Source organism: Pseudorasbora parva, chromosome 8 (genome assembly GCF_024679245.1).
Source record: "Pseudorasbora parva isolate DD20220531a chromosome 8, ASM2467924v1, whole genome shotgun sequence".
NCBI lineage: Eukaryota > Metazoa > Chordata > Actinopteri > Cypriniformes > Gobionidae > Pseudorasbora > Pseudorasbora parva.
Genome location: NC_090179.1, coordinates 39,373,892 through 39,388,704, shown reverse-complemented (window position 1 = coordinate 39,388,704; position 14,813 = coordinate 39,373,892). Strand labels below are relative to the sequence as shown.

At 42.7% G+C, this 14,813-nt stretch overlaps 1 protein-coding gene across 2 annotated transcripts in view; it reads left to right on the top strand.

Moving 5' to 3' along the window:
* The window catches only part of exoc3l2b (exocyst complex component 3-like 2b), a 61,212-nt gene that overhangs the window by 22,678 nt on the left and 23,721 nt on the right, over positions 1-14,813 (top strand). The window lies entirely within an intron of this gene.

Here is a 14,813-nt window from a genome sequence, read left to right as displayed (position 1 = left end):
GTCAGGCGGGTTTCCAAGTTATTCATTTAGCAACTCTCAGCTATCAGCTGAAAAGACCACCAGACACTTTATCCGTCTGTAATTTGCTTTGTTCACACATTGATATATGTCATATTAAATATACACAATTGGATAACACCTTAGAATTCTGTTCCCTCATTAATGAATAACTACACAGGAACAAGGGATTAATGCAGCATTAAAGGCCCACTGAAGTGCTTTGAAACGCGCCGCATTATTCAATGTGTTGACGTGATTTCCCTTGAAACGGCTCCAGCTGTTAGCAGCTCCTCCCCTTTTTTTAAACAGCCAATAGCATTTCATTAATATACAGTTTGACTAGAGCGGACCTTTCTGTTTGGTAAAGCAGTTTCCTCTAACACTGTTTATCATCATAATCTCCTCCATATCGCTTTGAAATGGAGCATTCTTTGCAGAATTCAAATGGGTCTGATATTTGTTGTCTGCGCGGAATCGGAGAAGGTGAAGTCTGCGATGATGTCATCAAAATCTGTGATTCGTTTTAGCGGAAGTGGGAGACTGTAAAGTTTGAATGCTTATATCTCCTAAATGCAAATTTTGTTATAGTTTTGGAACATACCAGCTTATTCATAACTTTAAGGCTAACACAGTCATACTAAAAGCTAAAAAACTTCAGTTTTGATTTCAGTTGACCTTTAACTAACTCGAAACTATGACTAATAAATTAGTAAGTAATAGAGCTCATTTGAACATGGTAGTTCACTATGAGCTAATCAGTAACAATTTTTTCATACATCCTAGAGGACTATTAGGAACTACAGGTTCATAGTAATGTGAATAATGCATAATGCATGGCCGTCGAAACCATTGTGTGTGGGTGGGACCCACTCACTTTTATCGTCTCTAATTCAGCTCATGTCTTTTTATTACACACATGTTAAACGCTTTTTTTCCCCTTTGTTAATATTTGCTCTTTTTTATTGAAAATAAATGCCTTTCCGATCTGATATGTGATGGGGAAAGGGAGTAGAGCGAGTGTGGCAAAAGGCGGATTCGAACCTCTGATCGATTTGCGTCAAAACTTGATGCCATGCGTCTTACCCCTACTCTATAGCCACGGTAAATAATTTAGTGATTTCTGAATTTTTGTCTGGCCCAATCAATCGTTTAGTAAACGGCACTTTTTCTGTCTGGACCTGGACACGGAGCATAAAAAACATGCAACTTGTTCATTATCATTATCTGTGAAACTGTTGATTTCTATGGCGGTTAAATGAATGTAGTCTTTTTATTAGACTATTGGGATTGACTGGTTTGAGGTCTTTTTTGGTATAGGAAAGGGATATGGCCTTAAACGCACCATAATGCAGGAAATCACATCTATGACATTTTATTTTTTTTCTGTGGGAGAACCCCCAGACCCCCCGGTTTAAATTAATTAATTCTAAAGTGAAGGTAATGATAACCCACTAGTAATGATTCAAGTGTTACTACATTCTTCAGAAGAAATTACTCATGATTTAGATAAGTTTTCTAAATTGAAAAAAAACATAACTCTCTAGTAATTAATGAAGTCATTATAAACTCTTGACATTTTTGTAAGGTTTTGGATAGTAGTGACTCAAGTGTTACTACATACTTCTATAGGAATTATTAGTTATTTGGATTAGTATTCTTAAGTGAAGATCATGATAACCCACTCGTATATCAAAAACCTTACAAAAACCTCAAATGCACAATGATTTCAGTAATCACTACAGAGTGATCATGTTTTTTTCACTTTAGAAAACTTATCCAAATCATCAGTCATTCCTTTTGAGGAATGTAGTAACACTTGAATCATTACTAGTGGGTTATCATTACCTTCACTTTAGAGTTAATTATAATTATGCATTATTCATATATTTATGAACCTGTATTTAGTAGTTCTTAATAGTCCTCTGGGAGTTGTGAAAAAACAGTAGTTACTGATTAGCTAATAGTTAAATGACCTCATTCAACTGAGCGTTATTACTTACCAAGGCAATTTGTTAATCAGAGTTTCTTGTTAGTTAATAGTAGTTACTAGAATGTTAATATAACGTTACTCATTTGTTCCTGTGTAGTTATTCATTAAAGGGTTAGTTAACCCAAAAATGAAAATTCTGTCATTAATTCCTCACCCTCATGTCGTTCGACAACCGTCAGACCTCCGTTCATTTTCAGAACACAAATGAAGATATTTTTGTCGATATTCTCCAGAAAGGCCTTCATTGACACCAATGTCATTTCTTCACTCAAGACCCATAAAGTGTTACGTCACGGACACGAGGAAACAGGAAATTGGTGCGAGGACTCAAGTGCAGAAAATGATATATTTATTTATAACAAATAAAACATAAACTCAAAACAAAACCCACGAGGGGGAAAAACATAATAGAATAATAAAATATAAACTTAAACAAACCAACAGAATCACGGGGAGGACGGGAGACGCAGACATTACACACACAAGGATCCAACACAGACTGACAAACACAAGGAGCTTATAAGGGGAAGAAATCAAGAGGGAACAGGTGGGAGAAATCAACACTAATCAGATAACAAGGGGGAGGGATCAGACAATGACAGGAGCACATGCAAGACATGACAAAACCCACATGTGCACACAAAACAGGACAGGCATGTGACATTACCCCCTCCTTAAGGAGCGGCTACCAGACCCTCCACTAGGGACGGGAGGGACAGACCAGGGGGGCACGGGAGGGACAGACCAGGGGGGCACGGGAGGGAAAGGGGAAACAGACAAGGAAGGAACAGACAAGGGAGGGGTAAACAAGGGAGGGACAAGGAAAACAAAAAGTTCAGGAGGCCATGGTGGCCCACAAAGTTCGAATGGCCAGGGCGGCCCACCAAGTTCGGGAGGCCCACCGAGTTCAAGCGGCCGGGGCGGCCCGCAGAGTTCAGGCAGCCAGGGCGGCGCGGGCAGAGCAGGGCGCCAGGGAGGCTCGGGCAGAGCAGGACGCCTTAGCGGCGCGCGGAGAGCAGGACGCCTCAGCGGCGCACGGAGAGCAGGACGCCTCAGCGGCGCACGGAGAGCAGGACGCCTCAGCGGCGCACGGAGAGCAGGACGCCTCAGAGGCGCACGGAGAGCAGGACGCCTCAGCGGCGCACGGAGAGCAGGACGCCTCAGCGGCGCACGGAGAGCAGGACGCCTCAGCGGCGCACGGAGAGCAGGACGCCTCAGCGGCGCACGGAGAGCAGGACGCCTCAGCGGCGCACGGAGAGCAGGACGCCTCAGCGGCGCACGGAGAGCAGGACACCTCAGCGGCGCACGGAGAGCAGGACGCCTCAGCGGCGCACGGAGAGCAGGACGCCTCAGCGGTGCGGGCCGAGCAGGACGTCTCAGCGACGCGGGCCGAGCAGGACGCCTCAACGGCGCACGCAGAGCCGGGCGCCTCAGCGGCGCAGGCAGAGCAGGGCGCCTCAGCGGCGCAGGCAGAGCAGGGCGCCTCAGCGGCGCAGGCAGAGCAGGGCGCCTCAGCGGCGCAGGCAGAGCAGGGCGCCAGGGAGGCGCGGTGAGAGCTGGACGCCTGGGAGGCGCGGTGAGAGCAGGGCGCCTGGGAGGTGCGGTGAGAGCAGGGCGCCTGGGAGGCGCGGTGAGAGCAGGGCGCCTGGGAGGTGCGGTGAGAGCAGGGCGTCTGGGAGGCGCGGTGAGAGCAGGGCGCCTGGGAGGCAGCTCATGCCCAGCGGCGTCCACCGGAATAGAGTTCACCGGCATAGGGACAACTGGAACTGGGACCACCGGAACACGATCCACCGTCACAGGGACCACCGGAACACGATCCACCGGCACAGGGACCACCGGAACACGATCCACCGGCACAGGCACCACCGGAACACGATCCACCGCCACAGGGACCACCGGAACACGATCCACCGGCACGGGGACCACGGGAACACGATCCACCGGCACAGGCACCACCGGAACACGATCCACCGGCACAGGGACCACCGGAACACGATCCACCGGCACAGGGACCACCGGAACACGATCCACCGGCACAGGGACCACCGGAACACGATCCACCGGCACAGGGACCACCGGAACACGATCCACCGGCACAGGGACACCCAGAAAACGATCCGCCAGCATTGGGACCACCGGAACACGATCCGCCGGCACTGGGACCACCGGAACACGATCCGCCGGCACTGGGACCACCGGAATACGATCCGCCAGCATTGGGACCACTGGAAAATGATCCGCCGGCACTGGGACCACCGGAATACGATCAGCCAGCATTGGGACCACCGGAACACGATCCGCCGGCACTGGGACCACCGGCATACGATCCGCCGGCACTGGGACCACCGGCACAGGGACCACCGGCACAGGGACCACCGGCACAGGGACCACCGGCACAGGGACCACTGGAACTTGGACCACCGGAAAAGGCACAGAGGGAGACTTCCTTCTCCTCCTCCGTTTCAGGACCACTGGAACACGATCCGCCGGTACTGGGACCACCGAAATACGATCCGCCGGAATCGGGACCACCGGAACACGATCCACCGGTACTGGGACCACCGGCATATGATCCACCAGCACTGGGACCATGGAAGGACTGGGGCCCAGGCAGTCGATGAATTCCCAGAATCCCAGACTCCCCATACTATCCATTACCTCCGGACAGAGGGGCATGTCGAGGCAGAGATTAAAAGTTTCCTTCCACTCTGCCTCATTGAGTCTAAAATGGTCCACCTCCATGAGGAACCTGCCTGCGAACTGTTGCACATCCGTCCCCTGTTGACGGATGTACCGGGAGTTCAGGTAACGCATTACCCGCAGGTTCTTCTCCCACTCCATAGGAGGATACAGGGAGAAAAAACAAAAACGAAAACAACAAAAAAAAACAAGTCCTGCTGAGTCCTCAAGTGGTTGGATCCTTCTGTTACGTCACGGACACGAGGAAACAGGAAATTGGTGCGAGGACTCAAGTGCAGAAAATGATATATTTATTTATAACAAATAAAACATAAACTCAAAACAAAACCCACGAGGGGGAAAAACATAATAGAATAATAAAATATAAACTTAAACAAACCAACAGAATCACGGGGAGGACGGGAGACGCAGACATTACACACACAAGGATCCAACACAGACTGACAAACACAAGGAGCTTATAAGGGGAAGAAATCAAGAGGGAACAGGTGGGAGAAATCAACACTAATCAGATAACAAGGGGGAGGGATCAGACAATGACAGGAGCACATGCAAGACATGACAAAACCCATATGTGCACACAAAACAGGACAGGCATGTGACATAAAGGCACTAAAGACGGCGTTACAAAGCCCATCTCACTACAGCGGCTCTACAATCTTTTTATGAAGCGACAAGAATAGTTTTTGTGCGCAAAAAAACCCTAAATAACAACTTATATAGTGATGGCTGATTTCAAAACACAGCTTCGTGAAGCTTCGAACTGCTTTATGAATCAGCGTATCGAATCAGCGGTTCAGATCGCCACTTGAGTCAGCAGTTTGGCGGTTTGACACGCGATCCGAATCTTGAATCTATACGCTGATTCATAACGCTCCAAGGCTTCAAGAAGCAGTGTTTTGAAATCGGCCATCACTATATAAGCCGTTATTTAGGTTTTTTCCACACTACAACTATTCTCGTTGCTTCATAAAATGATTGTAGAGCCGCTGTAGTGAGATGGGCTTTGTAACGCCGTCTTTAGTGCCTTTATGGGTCTTGAGAGAGGAAATGACATTGGTGTCAATGAAGGCCTTTCTGAGCCATCGGATTTCAACAAAAATATCTTCATTTGTGTTCTGAAGATGAACGGAGGTCTTACGGGTGTCGAACGACATTAGGGTGAGGAATTAATGACAGAATTTTTTTTTAGGTGAACTAACCCTTTAATGAAGGAACAGTTAAAACTAAAGTGTTACCCACGATTTCAATGCAAACCCATGTTTCACTTTAGTATCTGATTTTGTAACCCTTTCTTAAAGGGGGGGTGAAACACTCAGTTTCAGTCAATCTCATGTCAATCTTGAGTACCTATAGAGTAGTATTGCATCCTTCATATCTCCGAAAAGTCTTTAGTTTTATCATATTTATAAAAGAAATATGGGCTGTACCGAGTCTTTCCGGAAAAAACCGAGCGCCTGGAAGCGTATCGTGTGGGCGGAGCTAAAGAATGACAAGCGCGCAAAGCGGTGACGTCCTCAAGCGTGGAGAAACCCATCTATCTCAGCTAATACAGATAATGATCCACAATCAAATCTGAGGCTGAAATAAATTGAACAGGAGAAACGGCAACATCAGGATGTCCGTCTCTGTGGTATGTACTGTATTTAGGGGCCTTTGTGTGCAGTTTATGAGGACATGATTCGGTTTATGGACTATTGTATGTGACTAGACCTTAGAGGTAGCAAGCAAAACGGTTTTGCACGTCAGAGTCAGAATAGTGTAACGTTATACAGAACAACAATGGAGTAACCGTTAGCGCATTTGAATGACGAAGCACGCGATCGTATCGTTTACTGATGTTTACTCATGCGACGGTAGCCAATAGCAGAGACATTTGAAGTTGATTTACTCACCGGCATCTTCCAAAGCAGGACCGCTCTGTCAAAAACGCACTTCTTTGGTATGATTTGGTGAAGTCCTGTGACAGCAGTGACCGTGGAAATCCACTTTGCGACGCGACTGAAGCGATGCCTTGAAGCTTCCCGTCATTTCTGCGTTCAAATCGGTTCAAATGCAGCGCTGCCTTCCTGGAATGCTGTGCTGAAACGTTGAAGTCGCTCGACGTCACCCATAGGAATAAAGTGGAGCGCGGCGCGTCATAAGTGTTCACGGACGACTGGATCTGCACCTGAGAGACTGTTTACAGCGTGCATTTCCTCTCTCTCCCTCTAGTCACGGGCGCGCGCACCCTACCGGGAGAAGAGCCCGTACAGCCCATACAAGGACCTTCCGCTCTATTTAACGTCAAGTAGACCCATACTCGAAAAAAACTCGCCGAAACTTGTGAGAAACCGGAAGGAGTATTTTTAACACAGAAATACTCCATCAAACGTCCAACATTAGTTTTTGAAACTTTGTCTATGTTTAGGATGGGAATCCAAGTCTTTAAAGGTGTAAAAAGCTCAGTATGCATGAAACAGCATTTCACCCCCCCTTTAAGTGTTCCAGAAAAGTTCTTCTGTATGAGCCTAAATAATTTTGCAGACGTAAGTGTTGTGACAAAAGAAAGCATTGCTCCATCCATGCAGCTGTTGTCAAGTGGCAGCACATTCCTGAGTGAATGATAATCAAGACTTTCATTATTTATTTTACAGAATGTTCTTTTTTATGAATGTTATCAAACATCTTCACAATGATGCATTCAAAGATATATGGGGCAAAATAAACCTTAAATAAGGAAGTAACGCTTCATATAATGTGCAATGCCATGCATGCCTCGGCTGCTGAAAATTTAGCAAAGAACAGGACGTCAATCTTGTTCATGTTGAGTGTGTCAATTGTCAACCAGATCAGATTTCACTTGAGGAGTTGGCAAAACATTTTGTATGCTGGAAAAAAGAAAAAAGAAAATTTTAAGCAGAACTGCACTGAATACTGGAAACTGGGGTAACTGCTGCTGAACTTTCAGCTTTGCCATCATAGGAATATATTTTAAATGTTAATAATATTTCACAATATTACATTTTTAATGTATTTGCGATCAAATAAATGCAGCCTTGGTGAGCATTAGGACTTCTTTTCAGGGTTTTGTTCACACTTGGCATGTGTTCGTTCAATTGAAACTAACTCCGCGATTGCTCTGTTAGTGCCGCTCATTTGAATAAGTTACTTTAAATAAATTACCATGACCTTTAATATACCAAAGGCTCACTGATTTCTCAATTCATCACTCCTTTAAAAACTCTTAAAAATCTTACCGACTCCAAACTTTTGACGGGTAGTATTTGTAAGATTTATATACATATATAAGATTATTTTATATACTGTATTATAAGATCTGTTTTGTGTTTATCCATGGAATTTAAGATATACAATTTTATATTGTGGCGTGTGATGAAAACCATGTTTTATTTCAAGCATATATTTGTTTTCTTTAATGCAATATTTATTTGATTTTTGTTATATTCACACTCAGTGGGCTCCAAAAAAACTAAAACCGCATTGAATATCTGGAATGTTTGGTGTCAACTGCATGACATTAAATCAAATGAAGAACGGTCCAAATACTAAATATTCTGACATTTTAATTCATTTTCAATGCTAAATTTCATTTAGATTGTTATGCTCAACAAAAATGTCCTTTCTTTTAACAAAATGCCATGCTTTCAATTTTTTCAATTTAGCTTTGTCATAACAATATGAAGAAATTGTTCTTGGTGCGCAAAGCATTTTGCAACTAAACCTCATTGTTCAGAGAGCAAGGTTGCGTTCGGGTGGCTGGTGTCTGTCAAAACTGAATGCATTCAGTTGTCTTTGGGATTGGCAGAATGTATGATGACATCTGACTGAATCGATAAAGCAGCCATATAGAAGGGCGTTTACCCCTCATCCTAGTGAATGATTTCCAGACCTCACCAAACTACAACCCGCAACCTCCAACCATAAGCCATAACTACAGCTGAGAGCCGTTCTGTCATGGCCGCCATGGAAACAGTATCTGAGTGGAGCATTTGCAATCAATGCACTCCTGTTTATGATAGCAAATATTCCTGCATGCCAACTGGCAGAGTCCCTCAGAAAAGGGAACAGCCAACTCTTCCACCTTATCCAGCTATTGTCCAACACTTGGCAGGAAGATTTGTCTGTGCATGTCAAATAAACCAACATGCATTATGTGAGGGCAGGGTTCCACTTAGTGTAAGGTGGAGTACGCGTTTTCCAAATGGTCCAATTTAGGTTTGTTCTGTTGACGTTGGCCATGTCCGAATGAATTAAGAAAGGAGAGGGAAGGGCTCATGTCATCGTTTTCAAATCCTGACCTAAGGTCTCCAGTGGCAGGCGAGGCCAGTTGTCACTTTGATAGCCGCTTCGTCTCACTGGGCCTGGATGTTGAAACAAGATTTTAGCGTGTGGAATTCCTTCTGGACAGGCTCGGGCACAGGGGACGATGCCGCCAAGTATTACTGGACCCATCTGTGCTGCTAAGGCAGCAGCAGGAAATACAATCGCCCTTCACTTATTAAATATTTCACTTCTGGGGAAAATATGTCTACTCTGCACATGCTGAGCATTAAATGGAGGAAGTGAATGAATGAGAAAGGGAGTTTCTGTGGGCTGCTATTCCCCAAGTTCTTGGGTTTCTCAAAAGTTTCTGACACTGAAACACAGAGGGTTAATAGAAAATGGTCCTGAACCTGTGGCACGACAAAGAACAGATCATATTCCATTACATTCCTAGAACCCAGGCTAATCTTTTCCTTGTAACGGCTGATTGGTCCTGCTGAGAGGTGTTGGTTGTGCAGGTGTGTTGGTGCTATGTTAGCGGATATCTTGCTTAGTCAGATCTATTGAGTTGAGCTGGTTGTCAGCCCCCACCCTTTAAAATCCTTGGCCAAAAGCAAATACCGTTACCTCCTCTTGGAAGTCGTGGTGGGGGTATATGTGTAGCATATGTGCCATATGTGCCCTTAAAAGGCAACACTTCGATCCCTGTGGTTTTCATTAAGGAAGGGTGGTGACATGTCCATGCTTAAGTGAAGTAAGCTCCACACACCATGAATTTAGTGCTTGAGACTGTCTGGAAACAAAGAACTAGTGTTGTCCTCTGCACAGCTCAGCTCAGTTACTGGCATCGGTCCGCATTTTAATGACTGTGGGATAAAACCATTTAAACTACATGGCTTTCAACATCTGGATCATTGCTTGTCCAATAATTAAGTCTATCATTCAACACAAATGCATACAGTTCTGTCATACAGTCATATAGGTATATATATATAAAATGTTTCTCTTTCTTAGTACAGTATAACAGTATATAAAAGTTTGTAGCTGGTATAAGATTCCATAAAATGTTTTTGAAAGGTCATTTATGCTCACCAAGGCTGCTTTTATTTGATCAAAAATACAGTAAAAACTAAAAAAAATTGTGAAATTATTGTCTTTAGTGTCACATGATTCTTTAAAAATCATTCTAATATGTTGATTTGGTTCTCATGTTTTATTATTACCAATGATAAAAACAGTTGTAGTTTCCACAGCACATTTTGTTCAGGTTTATTTGATGAGTAAAGCATTTATTTAAATTGGAAATACTTGGAAAAAATGTCAGTTTTGATCAATTTTAAATGCCCTTGCTGAAAAAAATTTCTTTCTGCCCAAACTTTTGATGTATGTCCTGTATTATTTAGCACATGAACATAACCTTTTTATGTCTGCAAAAGCCTTGACGTTTGAAGGTTTTATGGGCCTAGAAAAACAGATTTATGCACAGGTGTGGAAGAACACTTCATTACCCGGAAGGCCATAACCTGAATTTCTTTGAAGAGCAGTTCAGTAAATTTCAATTCCTGTAATTTCAATTCCCATTCCATCCTGTAGGTGTGACCAGTTTTAGGGAGCCCGTTTCTTAATTCTGAATTTTGCACAACACTTCTTCTCAGACAGAAGCTTACAGGGTCAACTTTTACTTCCCCTAGGGTTGAATGTCAGTAGTCCAGTCTCAAAGTCACTTAGATGAGACAGTGACATGTTGTCCTTGGGTGGAGGACTTTTCACGTGGATGAGTTGAAGAGGAAGTGACTCTAATTTTTAACAGGCAGCACATTAATTTTCCACCTTATCCCCTGTCTGCGTTAGCGATAAGCCTTGAGGTATTGTATTTTATATTTAGATCTCCTTCCGATGGACTGGCACACTCGGGCTGTTGGCTGTTGTTATGCGAGATGGTTGAGAAGGGTGTGGGGTCTATCATGGCATTACTGGACAGTCCATACTCGATAGGGATAGGGACAGATGAGTCAGGCGCCAACCGAACGCCCCCGCATCCTTCCCTCTAAGAACAGGTCAGGAAGTCACAGGAAATATATGGGCAACTCAGCACCGCAAAGGGCCTCTTACTGTCCGCTCAATGTTCTGAGGAGGAACTCAGCACCAGGGCCAATTATTTGCACAGCTGATTTGTGACATATCTTTACCTCAATAGATGCGTGTTGAGAATTGTCAGAAAGCAAGCCTTGAGGGTTCGTTCAACCAAAAATGAAAATGATGTATTCATTTACTCACCCCCATGTTCCAAAGCTGTAAGACTTTGGTTAATCTTCAGAACTCAAATTAAAATGTTTTTAATAAACAAATGAATACATTTTTAATCAAATTTCTGTCCTTCAATTGAGTCCACGCAACTACCACTTTGATGCTTCAAAAAGTTCATAAAGAGATCATAAAACGAATCCATACAAATTGAGAGGTTTAGTCCACATTTTCTGAACAAACACAATCGCTTTATATGAGAAAAGATTAAATTTAGGCTTTCATTTACATATAAACACTGATCAGCGAGCACAAGCAAAAGCTCAACAGGACTTGCTTGGTGCATGATAACAAACCTCAATGGCACAGATAGCACAAGAAATAACCTCACTGGTTCTTCCTGAAGCTCAAACGTGATGCGTAACACGAGAATGAACCTCATTGTCTCATGCAGAAGCTCAAACATGATGCGTAACACAGGAATGAACCTCATTGGTTCTTGCAGAAGCTCAAACATGATGCGTAACACAGGAATGAACCTCATTGGTTCTTGCTAAAGCTCAAACGTGTTGCGTAACACGAGAATGAACCTCATTGGCTCATGCAGAAGCTCAAACATGATGCGTAACACAAGAATGAACCTCATTGGTTCTTGCTAAAGCTCAAACGTGATGCGTAACACGAGAATGAACCTCATTGGCTCATGCAGAAGCTCAAACATGATGCGTAACACAAGAATGAACCTCATTGGTTCTTGCTTAAGCTCAAACGTGATGCGTAACACAAGAATGAACTTCATTGGCTCTTGCTGAAGCTCAAACGTGATGCATAACACGAGACTGAACCTCATTGGTTCTTGCTTAAGCTCAAACGTGATGCGTAACACGAGAATGAACCTCATTGGTTCTTGCTGAAGCTCAAACGTGATGCGTAACACGAGACTGAACCTCATTGGTTCTTGCTGAAGCTCAAACATGCTGGATAAAACACGAGACTGAACCTCATTGGTTCTTGCAGAAGCTCAAACGTGATGCGTAACACGAGACTGAACCTCATTGGTTCTTGCTGAAGCTCAAACGTGATGCGTAACACGAGACTGAACCTCATTGGTTCATGCAGAAGCTCAAACGTGATGCGTAACATGAGACTGAACCTCATTGGTTCATGCAGAAGCTCAAACGTGATGCGTAACATGAGACTGAACCTCATTGGTTCTTGCAGAAGCTCAAACGTGATGCGTAACACGAGACTGACCCTCATTGGTTCTTGCAGAAGCTCAACATCACTGGTCCCCTGTATCTGTAACACAATGTTGGTGAGCAGCTTCGTTAGTCCTTTCAGTATGTGAACTTGGTGACCTCTTGACTTTTTTCTGTGGACTGGTTAATGACACACTGTACTTGAAGCCTGCCAAAACCTGTCTCCAGTAATCAGACAAATTTGTTAGCCCATGTAAATGTGCACATCCCAAAGGATAGAAATGGAAATGATGAAGGATGGGTGTGAGCACTGACCTCAATGAGAGCCCGTCTGCTTCATCAAAGATTTCTTTGGAATGTAAAAAAGTGCTGCTGCACATGAGAAACACAAGTGAGATCATTATAAACTATAGCCAGCGAAGTGCATTGGCCGGACTTCAGACCATCTGGAAGATATACGGCATTTGTGTTTTAGTTTTAATGCTATGAAATTTACTAATAGGGGAATTCTGAAGAATTGTATTGGATGGCCAAGATAATGTTCCCATCTTCTCTATCTTCTCCAATCCAGTGGATGTTTTAAAGCAGTGGTTCTCTGCCCTCATAGTCCACAACTATAGTCCAAGGCTCCATGACTTATTCACTTTTTCATGGTTGAGTGGATACCCATCAAACAATAGCCGTCATTTCACTGTCTCAGTTAACTATAGACCCGATAGTCTGGATATGAGTAACCCACTTCTAGCCAGATTAACCTTGAATTTGGTTACATGTCGCTTTTGCCTAAATAACTTGCGCAATGTGTGATATTCCATCATGTAAGCATGGATTGGATTCCAACAGTGATTACAAGGTGTTTGGTTTCTTTTCTTTTGGCTAGACTTCTATTAAATTTTCACTGACAGCCCAAACTTTCCCTTGTTTTAGTCTAGATGTCTGGGTTGTGTTTTAACGGCTGTTAGACGTCTTTTAAAAGCAAAATTGCTTGTTGGATATCCATGGAGTTATATTTGATTCATGTATACATGATTTTTTTTTCCAATTCTATAAATCACAGAATTAGGCTACCTCGTATATCGTGGTTTCTCAAGACAAATGCGAGCACAGCTTCTACAAAGAAAAAGAAAACAGCATTTCTCCCGATAAGCTGTGAATCAGTCTACCACATTGACGAAGGAGTATTATTATATAATATAATATATATGATTTACTTCAATGCTGTGAATATAATATAATATAATATAATATAATATAATACAATACAATACAATACAATACAATACAATACAATACAATACAATACAATATAATATAATATAATATAATATAATATAATATAATATTACACGGCTCTGTGAAATACTTGATTCTGATTGGTCAATCGCGCATTCCAGCGGTATGTTATTTCCAGATAACACCCGCTCATACGGGTACTACGAGTTATCTTGACCGGTACTACTTCTATGCTTAATGCTGGCGCCATCTTGGCGGGGTTCCTTTATAAAGTTTTAAATATGGATATTTTTCTTACACAAACGCATCAATTCGAATCAGAAGGCTCTATTAACCCATCGGAGTCGTGTGGAGCACGTTATTTGACGGACAGCTGCATTTTTTATGGACTTTAAAAACAGCTACAACTACTGCTTGGATTAACGTTAGCCTAGACTTTTGAAATATAACTCCGATTGTTTTGTCTGAATGAAGAATTTCATATACACCTACATTGACTAGAGGGTGAGTAAATTATAGGCTTGGTTTCATTTTTGGGTGAACTAACCCTTTCAGCATTAATTTTCAACATTAAGCAGCAATAGATAAAGGCTTAAAGCAGGTTGGAGCTGTTTTTCTTCGCGGAATCTTTGCGTAAGAGCTAATAAAATATTTAATCTCAAGACAATATTTTGTGTCTAATTTATTTGAGACTAGTAGCGTGTAATAAGCGGGATAATGTACACCCAGCTGGTTGTTATCGCAGAATAAACCCCTTCAGAGTGATGCAAGACCCGTCCGCTTCGCGTCAGGGTCCTGATCACTCTGTCCGGGTTTATTCTGTGATAACAACCGGCTGGGTGTACATTATCCCTTACATATAATATAATATAATATAATATAATATAATATAATATAATATAATATAATATAATATAATATAATATAATATAATATAATATAATATAATATAATATAATATAATATAATATAATATAATATATTATAGTATAATATAATATAATATAATATAATGCAGTCTGATTAAACCTTCAAAACTTATTCCATATCAAAATCTTTGACTATCTAGAGTGTTTTTTGTGTGTTTTTTACATCAGCAACATCAAATCTTACTGGTTCGTGGCACCATGTTTGATTTAAAACAAAGGTGAAATTTCCTTTTTGTGAGTTCCATTGAAAAT